The sequence below is a fragment of the Lithobates pipiens genome, unplaced genomic scaffold (assembly GCF_037356315.1).
Source record: "Lithobates pipiens isolate NorthernLeopardFrog02 unplaced genomic scaffold, aLitPip1_a1.2 Scaffold_11, whole genome shotgun sequence".
Lineage (NCBI taxonomy): Eukaryota > Metazoa > Chordata > Amphibia > Anura > Ranidae > Lithobates > Lithobates pipiens.
In genome coordinates, this window is record NW_027507696.1 from 8,399,877 (window position 1) to 8,420,160 (window position 20,284).

Sequence of the window (20,284 nt, forward strand, 5' to 3'; positions counted from 1 at the left end):
TTGTGACAGCAATAAAAGTGATCAATTTTTTTTTTTTTTTTAAACAATTTAGCCATTTTAAAATAAATAAAATAAAAAAAAAAATTAAAAAATTTTTTTTAAAGCGCCCGCCGTCCCCGCGAGCTCGCGAAGCAAAGAAAACGCATACGGAAGTCGCGCCCGCGTATGTAAACGGTGTTCAAATCACACATGTGAGGTATCGCCGCGATCGTCAGAGTGAGAGCAATAATTCTAGCACTAGACCTCCTCTGTAACACTAACCTGGTAACTGTAAAAAAAATTTAAAGCGTCGCCTATTGAGATTTTTAGGTACCGTAATTTGTTGTCAATCTACAAGTGCGCGCAATTATAAAGTGTGACATGTTTGGTATCTATTTACTCGGCGTAACGTTATCTTTCACATTACGCAAAAAAATTGGGCTAATTTTACAGTTTTTTTTTTTTTTTTTTTATTCATGAAAGTGTCCCTTTTCCCAAAAAGTTGCGTTTAAAACACCGCTGCGCAAATACCGTGTGACATAAAATATTGCAACAATCGCCGCTTTATTCTATAGAGTCTCTGCTAAAAAAAATATATATAATGTTTGGGGGTTCCAAGTAATTTTCTAGCAAAAAATATGGATTTTAACTTGTAAACACCAAATTCCAAAAATAGGCTTAGTCATGAAAGGGTTAATACCGTGCTAAATCCACCATAACTATGAAAAATAATATATATTTGCCTATAGCTGTTGGCTACATTGGTGTACTGATATAAAAAAGTGATGCTGGCATCTTTAGTGTAGAATGTTGACCATTGGGCACACTGCGTATAGTTCAAGAGACTTTCAGGAGCAAGTAACGAATGCAGTTTGTAAAATTTGTTTTTTTTTTATTGCCCCGATGAGATGCCACTAAATATTGGTTGCCTTGTAGGGATGGTTGCCCTGCACTGATATTTGCTTTCCTGTCTCAAGCTGGAGATTGGTGGTGTTCTTTGAGGTTAATATGGATTTTTACACATCTTGCGAATGGCGGCACCCTTTCCTGCTTCAGTATGTCTGAAAACCGTATCGAAAATCTGTTCACTGAACCTCTGCAATTATAACTTCACCTTTTACAACATTTACTATATGCCTAAAGCCTTAATTACAGGAAATGCCAGGCCGGCCCCATGCTTGCGGCATTATTATTAATGGAAACTGCTTATTCAGAAAATAGTGTTCAGAATTCTATTGCTAGCGCAAGTTATCAGAAGCGCATATCATCTCATTTTATTAATGTCATTAATCAAAATCTTATAATGTAAGAAAAAAAAAACTATACATGGGGAAATAGGTGTTCTGTTACATACATAGTAGGGTTGAATAAAGACACCAGTCCATCCAGTTCTACCTGAGTGAGTGTCTACAATTGTCCCTATCCCTGTACATTGCACACTCACATCGGTCCCTACCCTCAAGGAGCCCACAATCCAAGGTCCCCATTCATATACTAGGGACAATTTTGGACATAGGTTGAATAAAGACACCAGTCCATCCTGAGCAAGTGTCTACAATTGTCCTTATCCCTGTACATTGCACACTCACATCGGTCCCTACCCTCAAGGAGCCCACAATCCAAGGTCCCCATTCATATACTAGGGGCCAATATTGGACAGAGGCCAATTAACCTACCTGCATGTCTTTGGAGTGTGGGAGGAAACCGGAGCTCCCAGAGGAAACCCACGCAGGTACAGGGAGAACATGCAAACTCCAGGCAGGTGGTGTCGTGGTTGGGATTTGAACCAGCGACCCTTCTTACTTCTAGGTGAGAGTGCTAACCACTACACCACTGTGCCGCTCACTGTTATTGGTGTCCTCTTTTGAAAAGGTAAATGCTTGGTCATGCTCATCCAGAGGCTTTATTACTTTGAATCTTGAACAAATATACAGTTTAGTTGAGATAAAATTGCTGTACATTTGTTCCAAGATACAGATGAAATTGACAGTATCAGATTAGCATGATAACCAGGTAGCATTTTTTTTTTATAGAAAGCAGTCAGCAAAGCAGCATACAAATTTAGCTCAGCACAAATTTATTTACTGGCATCTAAATGAATTGTATAACTAAAGCCCCATACACACTATCAGATTATCTGCTGACTTTTTCCTTCAGATTTACCAAAACCATATAATATGAGGACAAACCTTAGGAGTTTCAATGTGTATGCAATCAGGCAGGCCCTTCTACTACATGGTTTTGGTAAATCTGAAGGAAAAACTCAGCAGATAATCTGATAGTGTGTATGGGGCTATAGTTGTGAGAGTTTATAGAACACGTTTGTTTTTTAAAAAGAGCGTCTATATACCTCCAGCAGAGATACGTACTATAATCAACTTAGTTTACAGGAATCCTATTGGTTATTGGGTTGGAAATACTGAATATGTTGAGGGTTGGTGAGCTCCTTGGGCTCTAAAACATCAAAATGATATTAAACCCAAAAGCAAACATTTATCATATTGCAGATTTAATAACAAAGCGGATGCCGCGCTAATAACAAGCTCGTAAGTACTTGTGAAAATGAATGGTCAATTACAAAAAGGAAAAAAATGTGATAAAGAAAAAGAAAAATGAATGCAGATTCCCATTAGAAACAATGGTGAAAAAAACAAAGTGTCCACACAAATAAATGAAGTATTAATGATAACATCCGTGACGTGTCTTCAAAAGCATGCAGAGTGCGTCCTCGTCACCACAGACTATATATAAAGTTCCTGCCTACCAAAAAGGCGATGACTGCCAAAACAGTCTCGCCCATCTTCGGGAAGTAAGGTCTCCCTCAACCCTATAGATGTTCCTGGAGCCTCTGTATAAAGTACTCAAAGATGGAAAACAAAAGAGACTTCCATAGTGTAATATGTACGATCAATGTGTTTAATGAAAAGAAAAAGTTTGCACTCACAAATTAGTAGTCATAGTTAAGGCCCATACACACAATCAGACTTTTTGACAACAAACATGCAAATTAGCTGTTTTGGAGCAACATCTGACCGTGTGTACGCTCCATCGGACACATTTTTTGGTTTTCATCGGACTTTTGTTGGCTGTGCGAATGGACAAACTTTCTGGCAACAAAAGTCTGATGGAGCAAAGTCTGATCGTGTGTACAGAAAACCATAGGACTTTTGTACAAACAGGCATGCTCAGAACCAATGCAAAAGATCAGACTACAATACAGAAATTGACCAAAGGTGGCGGTAAAGAATAGAAAAACCACGTGATTTGGTGAAAGTTGGCTGAAAAAGTCCTGCTGTGTGTATGCAATACAAGTTCAGGGCCGACGCCCTTTGTACAAAAATCCACAGGAAAGTTTGTACAAAGTCCTATCCTGTGTATGAGGCTTCACATAGGTTGAATAAAGACACCAGTCCATCCTGAGTGTCTACAATTGTCCCTATCCCTGTACATTGCACACTCACATCAGTCCCTACCCTCAAGGAGTCCACAATCCAAGGTTCCCATTCATATACTAGGGGCCAATTTTGGACAGAAGCCAATTAACCTACCTGCATGTCTTTTGGAGTGTGGGAGGAAACCACAGTACCCGGAGAAAACCCACACAGGCACAGGGAGAACATGCAAACTCGTAGTGTCGTGGTTGGGATTTGAACCAGCAACCCTTCTTACTGCTAGGTGAGAGTGCTAACCACTACACCACTGTGCTAATAGCTGAAAAGTTGCTCGGAATAAATAAACATCCAATGCTATGCAAAATGGGTTTGTACCTTTTGTCCAACTATCGAGATGATGGATATGAAGACAATCAAGAAAGTTTTAGACTTCCTAATCATTATGGTGATTACCATATTTCGCAGAGGGAGAATTACCAAGACTCCCTACTGGAAGATATGCGTAATGATAACCAATCACGTTTTTCTTCCAATGGACAACACTCGAACCAAAAGAATGTACGAAGAAAGAGAGACACTAGAGGGGGGAGGAGGATTAGGGCCAAGGAAAAGAAAGAAGTAGATATCAGTGGTGTTTTTAATCTCAGTTCAGTTCAACAGAAAGTTCTTAGCCAAGGCCTAAAATTCGGTCCCCCACGAAAATGGAATACATTTGAAACGTTTATAGACGTGCACAAGTTTATTCGTAAAATGAATATCAAAAGACATTTTATTTTTAATCCTATTGATAATAGCAGCCAAATTGCTACCACCCTTCAGTTCTGCCTGGTACCAATAACATTGATAGTTTGGGACCCCAGATTAATACTGGGGGAGCAACTAATGTCGCAGTTCGACATACTAACTTTTCTAATGCCTCTCTCTTCAATCCTCCTAGTTTGGTATTTCCTTCAGTGCAAGTCTTTAAAGATCATGTACTGAAGGATCTAGTAGCTTTAAAAATCCCTAGGTCTCATAATACTAACGAATTCCAATTTTAATGTTCAACAAATTTGCAATCGTAATGATATAGTCATACGTCCGGCCGATAAGGGAGGTGGTATTGTTATTTTAGACAAATCCCAGTATGTTGAGGAAATGAATAGGATACTCAGATCAGAGTACTTATACACAACTGGCATTTAATCCTACCATAACATTTAGAAAGAATCTTTCTGATTTGATAGAATGGTTTCCAAAAAAAGATTTTAAATAAAAAAGAAAAGGCCTATTTGATACCCACAGTCTCACGAGTGCCTATTATGTATTATATACCTAATGCCGCGTACACACGATCGAATTGTCCGGCGTACTTAGTCCGGCAAACAATCCGGCGGATAGTCCGGTGGACTTTCTACCGAACGGACTTGGCCACACATGGACACACAGAAAGTCCGGCGTTTGCTAGCGCGATGACGTACAGCACGTACGACGGGACTAGAAAAAGGAAGTTCAATAGCCAGTAGCCAATAGCTTCCTTTTTGTACTTGCTTCTGAGCATGCGTCATTCTTAGTCCGCCGGGCTAGCATACAGACGAACGTATTGTCCGCTGAAACTCAAGTCCGGCGGAAAGATTGGACTGCAAAAATACTTTCTAAGTTCGCCGGGCTTTACGCTGAGAAAGTCCGCCGAAGCCCACACACGATCGAATTGTCCGGTGAAATGCATTTCGGCGGACTAAGTACGCCGGACATTTCGATTGTGTGTACGCGGCATAAGGGTCACAAGAATCTTACTAGACCACCTGGTCGCCCTATTATTAGTGGCATAGACTCAGTGACAGCGAGAATAGGTAGATGCGTGGACAATTACCTCCAACCCTTAGTTGTCAAGACACCCCTCATATTTACGAGACACCACGCAAGTACTTTTTTGGAATATTAAGTCCCTTTAGTATTCAGGCAGACCAATTTTATGGACCCCATGTCCAACTGGCAAAGGGATAAAAGAAGGTAGGAGAGGAGGAGAAAGAAGAAATAAATTGAGTGGTTAAATAGAAAGAGGAGGAGAGGATAAAGGACAGGAAAGGTCGACAAAAAACCCAGACAATGAAGGAAGAAAATATGACTAGAGAAAAAAAAGTCGTGATCCGAAGGAAAAACTACTATGAGAGCAATGCACAAAACATCCCAAGCCTGCCTGAGGATTATTAAAAAGTGAAAAAATACAAATATTAAACTATAGTGTAGCGCTACATATCCGTTCATCCGATTGGATAACATTCTAGTTATAATCCGGAAGTGATGTTGATTTTATGACGTCGCTCTCCCTAACAACAATGCTTTTTTCTGTTATTTATACACTCCGATATTGGCTTTATGACTGATCACACAGCAGCCAACTTGGAATACACTGTGTTAAATAACTATGTGCAGTCTTGTATAATAACATCATAACGAGGCGTGGAACGCACGCCGGGCGCCATGGTAAACCGGAAGTAATATGCGGTGACACAGGCAGACGGAATTTTCGCCTAGATTGGATGGCTAGGTATAAAAGTAAGTGGGCTGCAGTGGAGTATTACCCCAGATGACGTCTTTGAAGACGAAACGCGTCGGGACTCTACTGCAGCTGTGTCTTTATGGAAAAAAGCGCTTGATTCATTGTATACATGTGAGTTCATTACCTTTTTTATTAAATTTTCTTTTAAAACGGAAAAAAAAAAATAGCGCTACACTATAGTTTAATATTTGTATTTTTTCACTTTTTCATATCCTTGTGTTGTGTCAGCAGCTTTTCTTTATTATTTTTTTGGGGATAGCGCAGTGTTGGCTGGTATTGATGCCTGATTATTCCCTTTTGTGGGGTGGGTTACAGCTACAGGTTAGAGAAACTTGCATCCCTGGTCATCCTCTGTGTAGCATATAATGTTGTAAAACAATATTGGGTAGCATAACCGGGCATTCAATCAGCACAGTATAACCAGGCTAATAATAGCATACAAAATGCTTCCTATAGGTGTTTTTCTTTTAAGAAAACCGTATATGGTATAAATGAAAGGCATAAGGCATGGAACCTCCAACTCTGACAGTAAACCACTTCCCCAAAAGGACATACCCTTTATGTTCTCTGGTTGAAGTGGTTATACAGAGGCCAGCTGCAGTCATGACCCTGGTATTGTCTTTAGATACAGCAGAGCCCCCTCCCACTGTTTTCCTGGGCTCTCTCCTCCCACTGGCTTGCCATTGAGTTGTCTGAGCACTGGAATGTCTCAAATCCTCTCTATGGTACAAGAAACTGGAAGCAGTGGGTATTTAGTCACTTCCAGACTGATATCAGTTTTGGTCATATGCTTTTAAGGGCAGAGGAAAGATCTGGGGTCTAAAAGACCAGGGATGGCTCAATAAATACCTGTCAGTGCCCATGCTATCACACAGGGATGTTGTTCATACCCTGTGAAAGCAATAAAGTTGCTTAAAAAAAAATAAAAAAATAAAATGTAAGCGCCCCTAGCCCCCCCCATGCTCATATGCAAAGGTGAACCCATACATAGGTGAACAGTGTTTGCACCACACATGTGACCAGGGGTCAAAGTGCATAAGCAAACCTGCAATAGAAAGTCATGCTAGACCCTCCTACCTCCACTATTGTGCATGTGTGGTCCACCATATCAAACTCGCAGGGTGTAGTGAATACGTGTCACAGAATTCAAGGAAATAAATGTGTGGAATTCTTCATTTAATTAGGTCTGTAATATTATTCAGATTATTAGGAGTAGGCTGGAAATAACTGGAATACCATGTGGGAATTAGTACTATGTATGATTTTACATTATAACCATAGATGCAATTTAATGGAATATTAGACAGACCAAAAGGGACACGTACATTTTCATCTTCTATACTTTGCTTCCACTACAGACCCATTGTATATCTACACACTTATGTGGCTTGTATGTATTTTTAACTTTCCAGAGAGCCTCAGAAAATTCCCACAATGCAGCTGTTAAATCGGCATCCCATCATATCTAGGTAACCGTTGAAAGCTTACAAGAGGGAATGGTATATATCGTAGCCTGGAGGTAAGCGCTTTGTTATTCAATATCTGCAAAATGCCAATGATTAAAAAAGTTATGACAGGCTGAATATGCCATTTTACAGTGGGATTTTATCTGCCATTGAATAGCCGTACAATACAAAGAGTGATAAGAGAATATATAGGAGGCATTGCAAAAAACTATGTATTTTTGATAATTTGTCCTACATAGAAAAATACTGCAGTTTGGTAAAGTGAGTTCTAAAATAGGCAGGGTCAGAATAAACAGGATGCATGGACTCCGATCTTACTACAGCACCTATGCTATTAGCTGTCTGTGTCTCTTCTCTTCGCAGAATATTCTGTGATCTAAAGCCAGTCGCCACATCAATGTAATTTTGTAAGTGGGGGGTCTGTATGTCATTTATTGACAGCTGAAGATTTTTGTGTCAACAAATTAGAACCTAAGGAAAAGGTCTGGTTGTGCCATGCTCCCAACAATTCCCTAAAGGTGCGTATTTAGAGCTGTGTGTTGCGTGATCTATGGTGCATTGCTTTGAAATGGCATTTACTACAGTATTAGGCAATGCACCAGTGCTGTATTGCACTACAATGCATGTGCCTGTCAATTGTATCATTCCTTAGGGCTCGCTCTTTGCCCAGATCAATGTATTTCTGTGGCGGGTAGGCTCAGATGTTTCTGATTACAAATCATTGACAATCTGACCCTATCCATGGTTGTCTGCAGCTCAAGAAGTGATTACATGCAGTTAGGGACAGATGAGTGGCTATGTACACAAAGTTTGTTTCCAGGGCCACTCATCTACTCTAACTGCAGGTAATAGCTCCATGGGTGATAACCTGCGAGCAGCAGCAGAGCCTCTCAGTCTGTCATTGATTTTGTACAACTGAATGGCAGGAGGTAAGTGGATGTACCCACTGCCTAAATATGCTGATCTGTGAGTATATGGCTGGGACTGGCCATGTGAATGAGCTCTTAAGTTGCCAGCCCATTTAAAAATGAATTGGTGGTCTTAATGCAGCACACCTTTAATGCATGCTAATGAATTGCTTTGTCACAATTTTGTGTGAATGGGCCTTGTAGGTCTTTGTATATTTTGTTTTATGTTTATTGAAGGTTTTCAATACAATACAAACAAAAGTCTCATCAATGCGGCTAAGTATTACATCTAGCACAATGCACAATTGATTAATACACCGGTCATTTCTTAAAACACTCTGTCGGTGGCAACTCAGGTCCTATAGCCAAAGGCTCTGGATCACACATGACCCCACCTGCCGATGCTGTTACCTCTTATGTTTTATAGGTATCTAATCGTGCAACTAGCACCGCTAAATGAGAGATTTGAAGAAAACAAAAAAGCAGAAAAGAAGAGGGGAAAGACCCAATAGGAGAAGGTGGGGAAGGAAGAGAATTGGGGGAGAGCTGTGTGAGAGCCGTGGTCCTAGATCCTCGAGTCCTTCTTACTATAATAACATTAAGCAACGCGTGTCCTGGGATCGTTAGTTAGATAGACAATCCATGGGTCCCATATTCTGTGAAACATTCCCATCCTGTCTTGAGACAGCGCAGATAGCCGTTCGTTAAGCATTAACCATGACATTTTATGTTTGAGCTGGGCTATCGGTAATGCGGCAGACCCCCAGTTACGTGCTATGGTAATCTTAGCTGAAATCAATAGAAAAGTGAGGAGCCTCTGCTGATGCTTGGAGGCCTCTACCGCTTTACCCCCCAAGAGGGCCAGCTTAGGTGATTTTTTTCAGGTTCAGGCCCATGATTGTATAGACAAGGTTATACACTCTAATCCAAAACCTTCTGACCTTCGGGCATGACCACCAAATATGGTAGGTGGTCCCCACCTGGCCGCAGCCCCTAAAACATTGGGACGTTGCTCCTGGTATAAAAGCGGCCAATCTGGTTGGGACCATGTACCACCTTAAAAAAACCTTGTAGTTTGCCTCTATCACCGATGTGTTGGTGAGTGAGCGATATGCCGTCTCAGAGAGTGTACACCAATCATCTAATTCAAAGGTTTCCTGAAGGTCCTGTTCCCATTGGATCATATAACTCAATTTCTTCGCTGCACCCCTTAGTATTGTATAGATGGCCGATAAATGGCCTCTAATTTTGTCATATTGTCTACTCAGCTGTTCCATGGGAGTCAGGGACCCCAGGTCTCCCCTACGGGCCACACTCTGCACATAATGGCGCAGTTGGGCATATCGAAACTTCTCCGAGGACGGCATAGCAAATTTATCTATCAGAGCTCGTTCAGAAAGCATGCCCCTATGGTTGCATAAGTCAGCCATGCACAGTAGCCCTTTATTTGTCCACCAACTAAATAGTTGAGGAGAGAGGCCCGGGGTGAACTCATTATTGTTCAATAATGGCGCTAGCGGATTGTGGGGTGACCTGAATTTATGTATTTTTGACAGTCTGTCCCATATAGAAAGAGCCAATGACAGAGTGGGACACAATATCAGTGGTCTATCCTTCATTGGAAGCCACATTATCTGCAAAATCTGTGAGGGACGACAGGAATAAGATTCCATGTCCATCCATATAGCATGTGGTTGGTGTGAGTGGTATCTGGAGAGGTGGGCCAGCTGAGCCGCATGAAAGTATTTCTGCAGATCCGGCAGGCCCAGCCCCCCATGTTTCTTCAAAGTGTGTATATTTTGTTCTAGACATTTGTTTAAAATGGAAGTAAACCCTTCCAAACAACTTTGACCTACAGGTAAGCCTAGATTAAGGCTTACCTGTAGGTCCAAGTAATATCTCCTAAACCTATATGGTTTAGGAGATATTTGCCCGAAAATGGGCACCGCTGTCTACGGCGCATGCGCCGTAGACAGCGGCGCGCAGGCGCACTAAATGCGGCAAGTCCAAGAATGGATTTGCCTAATTTGTCGACTCCCGTGCGCATGCGCGGGAGTGACGTCATCGCGGCTCCGCCGAATGGCAGCGTCGGAGCTCCGAGACGCGACTCCCGTGCGCATGCGCGGGAGTGACGTCATCGCGGCTTCTCCGCTGTCATTCGTCGGAGCTGCGAGAGACGCCACAACCAAGATGGATGCGGCGGACTACAGGTGACAGCGGCGACTTCGCTGGCTCCTGTGTCAGGTAAGTGACACATAATGAGCTACTATGCGATGCATAGTAGTCCATTATGCTTTACCTTTGCAGGGAAAAAAAGAGGAAGTAAACCCATCAGGGTTTACTTCCTCTTTAAGCTCTCTCAGTAGTACAATACAAAGGACAGTCAGAAATGATTTTTTGTGAGTCTCTAAAGCCGGCCATACATGGATCGAAATTTGGCAGTTTCAGCAGGGACTGGACACATTTTTGATCCATGTATGGACAGGCTGGTTGTACACAAGATGATTTTATTGATTGACTTGAGTAAAACCAGCTTGTTGGGCTTTTCTCAAACAATCAGTGCGACTTGCTATAGCCGGCAACACTGATCATTGTATTCTGCTGGTGGGGAAGCCTTCCTGCTGTCAGAATACAATACCACAGTGGAAGTGATTTTTCCCATCAACATTGACTGTGTGAATGGGGGATATGGATCATTTTTTTTTTTTTTTTTGATTGAACGGGAAAAACATGATCAATGTATGGGCTGCCAAGTCATTAAAATCTAACTGGCTGTTGGGGATTAATGTGCACTGTTGTTCTTTGTGTTGTTATTAAATAAAGATGATGAGCTACAATACAAGAAGAAAAATCTCCTTACTTGTAATATCTGCACGAGTCACTGGCATAGTGATTCACTGACTGCATATTACTGCTTGAAGGTAATCCAGTTTTAATAAAGTATCTGAGAGATATAGAACAATGGATAATATGTGAGTATTACAACTCTCTTTGTTACATAATCTGGTCTCTGTTATTGTCTCTTGCATAACCTGTTTTGGGATAGATTTTATTGTCAATCAATGGTACAGACATTCTTATCATTTAGTAGAGATGGCCTTGCGGTTCGCGGCGAACTTTGCTAGTTCGCGATTCGCCAAACCAGCGGACTTCTGTTGCTGTTCGTGGCGGACATATTCTTTTACATTGTGAAGAACTTTGACCCATGACACATCCATCATGGGGTACAGGACAGCCAATTGAGACATTTCAGCACATGGACATACCCCCCTACCTTTTTAAATAGACCTGATCTGGCGGCCATGTTACATTCTGACTTTTGTCAGTGTAGGGAAAGGACGCTGTGTGGAGCAGGGACAGACAGTCTGTTACTATTAGGTCCACAAAAGTCCTTTTTAAGGACTGGTATGGGTGTACAGTATATAGGGTTTTAATACACTTATACTTTCTTTCAAATATAGAAAGCATATTATAGTGCACTGCAGTGCTGACCGATTCTGCAGCGGTCTTTTCTCAGTGTAGGGATAGAGTTTGCTGTTTGGAGGAGGGACAGTCTGTGATTCACTAGCTAGCTACCATTAAGTCCACAAAGGTCCTTTTAAGGACTGGTATAGGTGTACAGTATATAGGGTTGTAATACAAGTATAGTATACTTTCTTTCAAATATAGAAAGCATATTATAGTGCACTGCAGTGCTGCTGACCAATTCTGCATCTGTCGTTTCTCAGTGTAGGGACAGTTTGGTGTATGGAGCAGGGACAGTCTGCAATTCACTAGCTACTAGCTAGCTACTATTAGGTCCACAAAGGTCCCTTTAAGGACTGGTATAGGTGTACTATTTGGTGTGCAGTATATAGGGGTGTAATACACGTATAAAATACTTTCAAATATAGAAAGCATAGTATCGTGCATTTCCACTGTGCAGCATTGTGACTGCTGAGCGATTCTGCAGCGATACCACAAAGGGTGACAAACGCAATTAGAAAAAAGTATTATAACTGGTGTGATAGACCAGTGGCCCCCCAAAACGACAGATTGAAGCAAGGTGTTATATACCTTCTTCCATATATACTGCCCTTCTCTAGAGACCTTTGTCACAGGGTCATTTAAAAAATGACAGGCAGAGGAAGAGGCAGGCCCTTCCGCAGGATCAGGAAGAGGAGGTAGCAACAACCGCCACTCAGCAGTCTGACGACAGTACCCAAATCAGCCCAAGGAGGTTGGTCCCTGGTGTTGCTGCCTACTCCGAGATCTCTAATTATAGCGGTGGGGAAGGGGACGTCGATGATGGCATGTCTAGTGATGTCACGTGGGTGCCCACAAGAGAGGAAGAGGAGGGGAGTTCAGAGGGAGATATGGACCAGCAGATAGGGAGGAGAAGCAGGCTGAATTGCACATAAGGGACAAACCAGACTGCTAATGTATCAGGAGCGAGGCATCAACCATGTACGGTCACATCTGGCACTCCCAGGATGCCGACACATGTGGGCTTTTTTTAGAACGTGTCCGCTGCTGACAATAGTGTTGCCATCTGCAGCCTTTGCAGTCAACGCATAAGTCGCGGTAAGCCCAACACTCACCTAGGGACGACCGCCCTAAGAAGGCACATGAGCTGCCATCACCGAGCCCAGTGGGAGCAACGGAAACCACAAAGCCACACTCCAGGCTCTCACCATCCAGCCTCTTCTACTTCTCCTTCTCCTCTCTCCTCAGAATTGTCCTCCACTCCACCTTCCATCATGCCGTCCTCACGTTTTTCTGGAAAAAGGCAGGCTTCCATGGGCCAAATGTTTGAGCGTAAAAAAATTATGCCGCCGGATAACCCTCTTGCCCCACGGTTGACCACTGGCTTGTCAGAACTGTTAGCCCGCCAACTACTGCCATATAAACTGGTGGACTCGAAGGTCTTTTGAAAATTTGTGGCCATTGGAACACCACAATGGAAGGTCCCAGGAAGGAAGTATTTCTCACAGAAGGGCATCCCAGAGCTATATGGCCATGTTCAGCGGCAAGTGAATGTATCTCTGGCACAGTGTTGGTGCCAAGATACATCTGACCACAGACACGTGGTCTAGCAAACACGGGCAGGGAAGGTATATAACTTTTACTGCCCACTGGGTGAACCTTCTGACAGCCGTCAAGCATGTAACCCGTGGCACCCATGTAGATTTGGTTTTACCGCCACGGATTGCATGCAGGCCTGGCTCTTCTCCTCCTCCCTCTCCTCCTCGGCTGACTCCTCCTTTTCCGCTGCTAGCATCTCTTCTGCTGCACCGCCCAAGATCCCCAGAACCTATTCGACATGCCAGGTGAGACGTTGCCATGCTGTGCTGCGTCTGTTGTGCCTGGAAGCCAAGAGCCACACTGGCCCTGCACTCCTTTCAGCTTTGCGTTCAGAGGCAGATCAGTGGCTAACACCGCTCAATTTGACAGTTGGTAAAGTGGTGAGTGACAACGGTGCCAATCTGCTTAGCGCATTGAAACAGGGTAAAATTACACACGTGCCATGCATGGCACACGTCTTAAATTCATTTCAGAAGATCTTACACGGCCTTGGCTCGCCTTGCTGACATTCAGCTGCGACACAATCTGACGGTCAGACGTCTTATTTGCGATTGCCTGACGCGATGGAACTCAACCTTCTATATGCTTGATAGGCTGCTCCAGCAGAAACGTGCAGTTAACGGCTACCTGTACGAACTCTGTGGCAGAACAGGTTCTGGGGAGCTTGGGGTTTTTTTTTTTGTTTTTTTTTTTTACCGCACCAGTGGCTGCTCATGCACGACGCATGAAGACTTCTGTGGCCATTTGATGAGATCACCAAACTGGTCAGGTGCAGCCATGGCGCCATCAGTGACATCGTACCTTAGGCTGCGTACACACGCGGGGACTGTTCGCTCAACTTTGTCCGTCAAACAGTTTCAGCGGACAGTCCGCTCAAAATTAGCATGGACGGACTTGCCCACACACGACGAACGAACAGTCCGCTGAAACCGTGCGTGATGACGTGAACGGCACGTACGACGGGACTAGAAAACGACGTCCTATACACTGCAATGCAAACTTCGGCGTGTAAATCCTTTCTGAGCATGCGCGGAACTTAGTTTGACGAACAAGCCTACACACGAGGGGACTGTTCGCTGAAACCAAGTTTCAGCGGACAGTTTTTCGGAATTTCCGAAAAACTTTGTTCAGCAGACTGTCCGCTGAAACTGTCCGCTGAAAGCCCACACACGAGCGGACTGTCCACCGAAACACTGTTCAGCGGACAAAGTTGAGCGAACAGTCCCCGCGTGTGTACGCGGCCTTATGCCTTCTTTATGGAGCGTGCATTGTGTCGTGTCATTGATCAAGCCGTGGAGAAGCAGAAGCAGGAAGATGAGGAAGTCGCAATGCTGGATGAATTCCCAGGGGGGCTACTCTATCTGAGACAAGTCAACAACAGGAGTCTGAAGAGGAGTCGGAGGAGGATGGTGCCGGGGCGGATGAGGAGGAGCAAGAAGAGCATGCTTTAAACCTTTCTGGGATCCCTGTTGTTGTCTGTGGATGGGGGGAGGAGAACAAGGAGGACGACATTATCCTGGATGATGAGTAGGAGCCAGGCCACCACACCGCTTTCAGTTTAGTGCAAATGGGGGCCTTCGTGCTCCAGTGTTTTGTACCGATTGGTACAGTGTGAGGGAAGAGGGGGAGAGATTGTTTGCAGCAGCACTGTGGGCTGGATGTGTAGTGCCCACAGCACTGCTCAGTGCCCATTCCAGCCACATCAATACTCTGCCATACTCTGCCATACTCATCCATCCGTACTCTGCAATCCTCACCCATCCATCCATACTCTGCAATCCTCATCCATCCATCCATACTCTGCAATCCTCATCCATCCATCCTCTGCAATCCTCATCCATCCATCCATACACTGCAATCCTCATCCATTCATCCATACACTGCAATCCTCATCCATCCATCCATACACTGCAATCCTCATCCATCCATCCATACACTGCAATCCTCATCCATCCATCCATACACTGCAATCCTCATCCATCCACCCATACCCTGCAATACTCATCCATCCATACCCTGCAATATCCATCCATATTCTGCAATCTTCATCCATCCATCCATACTCTGCAATCCTCATCCATCCATCCATACTCTGCAATCCTCATCCATCCATCCATACTCTGCAATCCTCATCCATCCATCCATACTCTGCAATCCTCATCCATCCATCCATACTCTGCAATCCTCATCCATCCATTCATACGCTGCAGTACTCATCCATCCATTCATACGCTGCAGTACTCATCCATCCATTCATACGCTGCAGTACTCATCCATCCATTCATACGCTGCAGTACTCATCCATCCATCCATACTCAGCCATACCCACCCACACTCAGCCATACCCAGCCAGCCATCCACAGCTCATCCATGCCACAGAAGTTTGCATCCATGCTACTACAGTGCCTCAAAGTGTAATTAGACTTGAAATGTATGCCCCTAGAATGCCTGCTGGTGCTCCCTGCATGTTGGGCCTCTGTATGTGGCCACGCTGTGTACAAATCTCACACATGTGGTATCACCATACTCGGGAGGAGTAGCAGAATGTATTTTGGGGTGTAATTTGTGGTATGCATAGGCTGTGTGTGAGAAATAACCTGATAATATGACAATTTTGTGGTGATGGAGAAACTGATGGAATTGGTGAAGCCTCTGTATCACATGGCAGACATCAATTATTTGAAGGCAAAAACTGGTAGCCTGCATGGTACATATAATGGGGAGCACAAGAAGGCCATGGAATCCCAGAGATCGGGAACAGCAGCAGATAACATACATGTCCCCAGGCTGTGGTACTACAACAACCTGCGTTTTTTTTGTCAGACCAAAGCGAACCACGCCCATCACTCTTGATGCTTTCTTCCACAGCTCCTGAGGTCCACCCTGGTCCTTCTACAAAGGATGAAGATGTGCAGGAGCCCAGCTTGACCCAGTTATAGCATTGTTGAACATGTATTTGTAGACAAAAATAGAATAATGTTAACTAGACGTTATTGATCCCAAATTTCTGCCTTAACAAAGTGGTTTACATATCAGTAGTAGTGGCCAAAAATTATTGGGACAAGAATGAAAAATGCTGGGGTCAGAATGATAGTCTTTTCTATTTGTTAACATTCAATTTGCAACAGTCATGAGCTCAAAATTGTATGTGATTGATGACCAAAAACCTAAAAATATGTCCCATTTTCATACACGGGAAAGTCTGTCAGGAGGAGCCCCTGCCCAGCAGCCAGACTGAGCCCCTGATTCCTTCCCTATGCCCTCCAACTAAAAGGGCCAGGAAGAGCAGAAACTTGGACGATGCCGTGGCTGCCTTCCTCAGGCATGAAACGAGTGCCATTAGCACAGCACCAGATGCACAGGAGACATTTGGATGCATGACCGGTCTCTCGGAGTCCAGGACCGTATTATGCTCCCTATTAACTGAACTTCTCAGGTTACCAAGTTTGAAATTCACATAATTGATGTCTGCCCTGGGGTAAAAAACGCTTCACCAATTTCTCCATCGTTGCCTTCCTCTTGATTTTTATATGACCTTGTGCTCCCTATTCAATAAAATTTCTTTTTTTTTTTTTCAATACTTGGCTATGTGTTTTAAGTTTAAAAAAAAAACGGAGAGTTTGTGAGTAGGCAGATACATTTCAAAAATGTAATTTTAAATTAACAAGGAACGCCAACATAGTTGTATCTTTGAGCTTAAAAACTACAAGATAATAATGGTGTTGTGGTAACTTGACCCAAAAAAAAAACTATAAATTGTAATTATGGAGATCAAAAAAAAAAAAAAGAAATAGGCACCAGCAAAGCAGCTTCGTTATTATCCCAATATAAAAAAGAGAATGTGCGACGCATTGAGAGATTTCATAATTTGCTGCATAATGAATGTGATATCTCCATTACGAACGTTTAGTTTTACAAGACCGACCGCTTCCGGCTCGTCCTTGCTTCCGAGCATGCGTGTTTGTACTTTGGACTTTTGTCCAACGGACTTGTGTACACACGCTCGGAAAATCTGCCAAAACACATTGTCGGCAGAAAATTTTAAGACCTGCTAGCCAACATTTGTTGCTGGAAAGTCCGACAACAATTGTCCAATGCAGCCTACACACGGTCGGATTTACCGCCAACAGCGTGTCATCAAACATTTCCCGTCAGAAAGTTTGATCATGTGTATGAGTCGCTCCGATTAGAAAGGTTCCACTGCACTGCATGGAGCGTGACATGTTAGCCGGCTAAGTCATCTGACAGGTTTCCCTAGTGTGGACCAGGACTAAGCCCTTGTACACACAGTCGGAGATTCCTACGGAATGTGTCCTATCGGACCATTTTGTCGGATAATCCAACTGTGTGTGGTCTCCATCGGACTGTTTCTGTTGGAGTATACGACGGACCAAGTTTTCCAACTTGTCCGTAAAATTTTCAGACAAAATGCTCCGATCGGACATACTCCGATCATGTGTAGCCTACTCCGACGGACAAAATGCCACGCATGCTCAGATCAAATTCCTAGACCAAAGCTATTGGCTACTAGCCTGAACGTAGTCCCGTCGTAACGAAATAACGTCATCACGTTATGTACAATCGGATTTTCTGACAGCTTTGTCTGACCGTGTGTACGCAACAGTTTCGGACAAAATCCAACGGATTTGGTTGTCAGAATGTCCGACCGTGTGTACAAGGGCTAAGGGCTATAGAACAAAAACTTTGACAATTGCAGTCTAATTTACTGGTTAATTAGTGATGTGGCATCATTTATGTCTCTTTAGGGCAAAGAAACACACTGAGACCGTTGCGAGCGGCCTCCGAGTGTTTCTGAGTGTCTCCAACAACCTCCCCCCATTTCTGGCCACATGCGGGACTGTATACAATAGCAGTCACTGTGGAACTAATTTATCTGAGTTTCCATTGACTCCTATGGGGAAACTAGATTTGATATACGAGTGCTTTGGATTACAAGCATTCTTCTGGAATGAATTATGCTCGTAATCCAACGTACCACTTCCATGATGAATGTCATAGGAAATATTTTGATATCATTTATCCCCTTCCTCCAACTGCTGCTGTTTTTCCCAGAAAGCTTTAATAAAGTAGTAGCAGAAAATAATAAGCAGTGGTCATAAGCAATAAATATTTGTTATTGCCAGCTCATCTCAGACAAAAGGTAATCTTCCTAGATTCCCAATTTCTGAGAATCTGAGATCTGGAAGACAGGAGGCTGAATTACTTTAAGTCTCACTCATAATAAAACTTGAATTAATTAAAAAAGGCAATATGAACTTTCCCAAACATGTGAAGCTCTGACATGTGAATGACTTCTTGTTCTTTGTACAGAACAGCAGAACATCAGTCTCTGTATTAGAGGAGCTTACGCTACCAACCAGTTACATACTATTATACATTTATATAGAATTACATTAATTCTGTAGTGCTGTTCAGAGAGTAGTGAACAATTTACATGATTTTCTACACCAAAGGAGCTTACAATCTAATGTCCTCATAACTATTCCACTATTATACATTTATTGGAGGGTATGACAGCAGGCAATATGTGCAGGTAAGTGCAGAGGGTATCACAGGGGCAGCAAGTGCAGGTGAAGAGTGTGGAAGGTACGACAGAGGTCATTATGTGCAGAGAGGATTTTGGAGGGTATGATAGGGGCCATTGTGTGCAGGAGAGGATTGCAGAGGGCGTGACAGAGGCCAGTAAGTGCAGAAGAAGAGTGCGAAGTGTATGAGAGTAGCTAATATATGCAGGAGAGGATTGCGGAGGGAATGATGGGGGCAACATGTGTAGGCGTTCAATATGATGATTAGTGGTGGTAGTGTGTGACTGCAGACTGAAAAGTCTTTGGAGGATAAAACGTGTACTGGAGAAGAGATACAGGAGAAAAACAAATGTGTTTCTTGAGGAGGAATATAGGGATAACGGTACGTACCCCTCTATATAGCTCCCTTACAAATAGTCCCTCCTCCCTCCTCTCAACAGGGCAAGGGTGCAAGGGCCAAGATACAAAAAAAATGTTGCCACTGTGCCACATGTTGCAAGCGGCCCATTTTCTCTTTTGTTCATTGACAGACACAGCATCTTCATCTTGACCTTAGGGTTATATCGTCCCTTTAGGAGAGGACTAGGCAGAAAGTGTTAAAAACAGCAACACTTGCACAGTACCACCCAGGGGCGGTCCTAAGGGCTATAACCCCTCACACAGCACCCAGCAGCTCAGTTTTTTTTTTATGCCCAGTGTAGGAAAAGGACCTGGGACCATTGGTCCTGGGAATCTTTTTCTTTTCTGCATTTTTTTATTCCTGTGATCTACAATCAACAGCCAGGCTGGATAATATAGATCCTGGTAGTCTCCCCAGCCTTGCCATCAAGCGTGAGCAGGCCCTAGCTACGTGCTGGGTCGGCCACGACATGCCCTGTCTGATCCAGGAGCGGCCGGTGAGCTATATGCTTCGGGGCACACACATGACCAGGCTACTGCTGTCTGTGTCACAATTTGCCATGGCCGGCAGCCACCTCGTACTGCTCGGGTGATGGGTCTGTCTTTTGGAATGCGTCGAACAGTCCCTGCAGGAGAGGTAAGTATGGTTCCACCTCTCTCGGCAGGATGGAGCAGCTGGGCATTCCCTGGGAGGTCCACTAGGGGGTCCCTCACTCTCCCTTTCTTCTCTCCCTTCCCTCCTTCCCATACTATGGGCTGCTGTGTGACTGGGCACATGGGTGCATGTACGTGGCCAGGGTCCTCCAGGGGGCTCTGGGTCCCGACTCTCGGGTGGGGGGTCGCTTTCGGGAGTTTGCTGCCCAGTGGACCTCCTTACTTTCCGACCAGTGGGTCTGTAAACTGGTTTCATCAGGATACAAGATAGTTTCTTTCTTGTCCGCTAAACTGATTTTTTTTTTCCCTCCAACCTTCATCATCTTCCGGCTCG

The 20,284-nt window shown here is 43.7% G+C and overlaps 1 long non-coding RNA gene across 1 annotated transcript in view; it reads left to right on the forward strand.

Moving 5' to 3' along the window:
- LOC143961095 (uncharacterized) overlaps positions 1–20,284 on the forward strand; it is a 76,694-nt gene that overhangs the window by 2,991 nt on the left and 53,419 nt on the right. The window contains exon 2 of the long non-coding RNA XR_013270406.1: positions 7,326–7,432. This is a non-coding gene — a long non-coding RNA (uncharacterized LOC143961095). The remainder of the gene's footprint in view (positions 1–7,325; positions 7,433–20,284) is intronic.